This window comes from Camelina sativa, chromosome 2 (genome assembly GCF_000633955.1).
Source record: "Camelina sativa cultivar DH55 chromosome 2, Cs, whole genome shotgun sequence".
Classification (NCBI taxonomy): domain Eukaryota; kingdom Viridiplantae; phylum Streptophyta; class Magnoliopsida; order Brassicales; family Brassicaceae; genus Camelina; species Camelina sativa.
In genome coordinates, this window is record NC_025686.1 from 20,514,968 (window position 1) to 20,515,231 (window position 264).

At 35.2% G+C, this 264-nt stretch overlaps 1 long non-coding RNA gene across 1 annotated transcript in view; it reads left to right on the plus strand.

The window, feature by feature from the left end:
* The window catches only part of LOC104730534, a 5,326-nt gene continuing 5,062 nt past the window's right edge, over positions 1–264 (plus strand). Inside the window, exon 1 of the long non-coding RNA XR_758440.2 lies at positions 1–241. This is a non-coding gene — a long non-coding RNA (uncharacterized LOC104730534). The remainder of the gene's footprint in view (positions 242–264) is intronic.

The window sequence follows — 264 nt, forward strand, 5'->3', positions numbered from 1 at the left end:
TCACCCCTTCATCTCCAATTCATCAACCTTAGTTAGATACCTAAGTTACAGGGTTTCCAAAAATCACAACTTATTCAATCTCTCAAATCCTTTTCCTAAATCTGTCATATCCTAAATGTTTACACAAACAATTAGTCGAAAAAACTCTTTGGGTTTATGGGGTTGTCGAATGTTTCAATCGGATTGATTCAGTTTCGCCCAATCGGTTTTCATTGTTCAATTAATCAATTGAATTGTGCGGGTAAGTTGATTTTAATCCGGGTT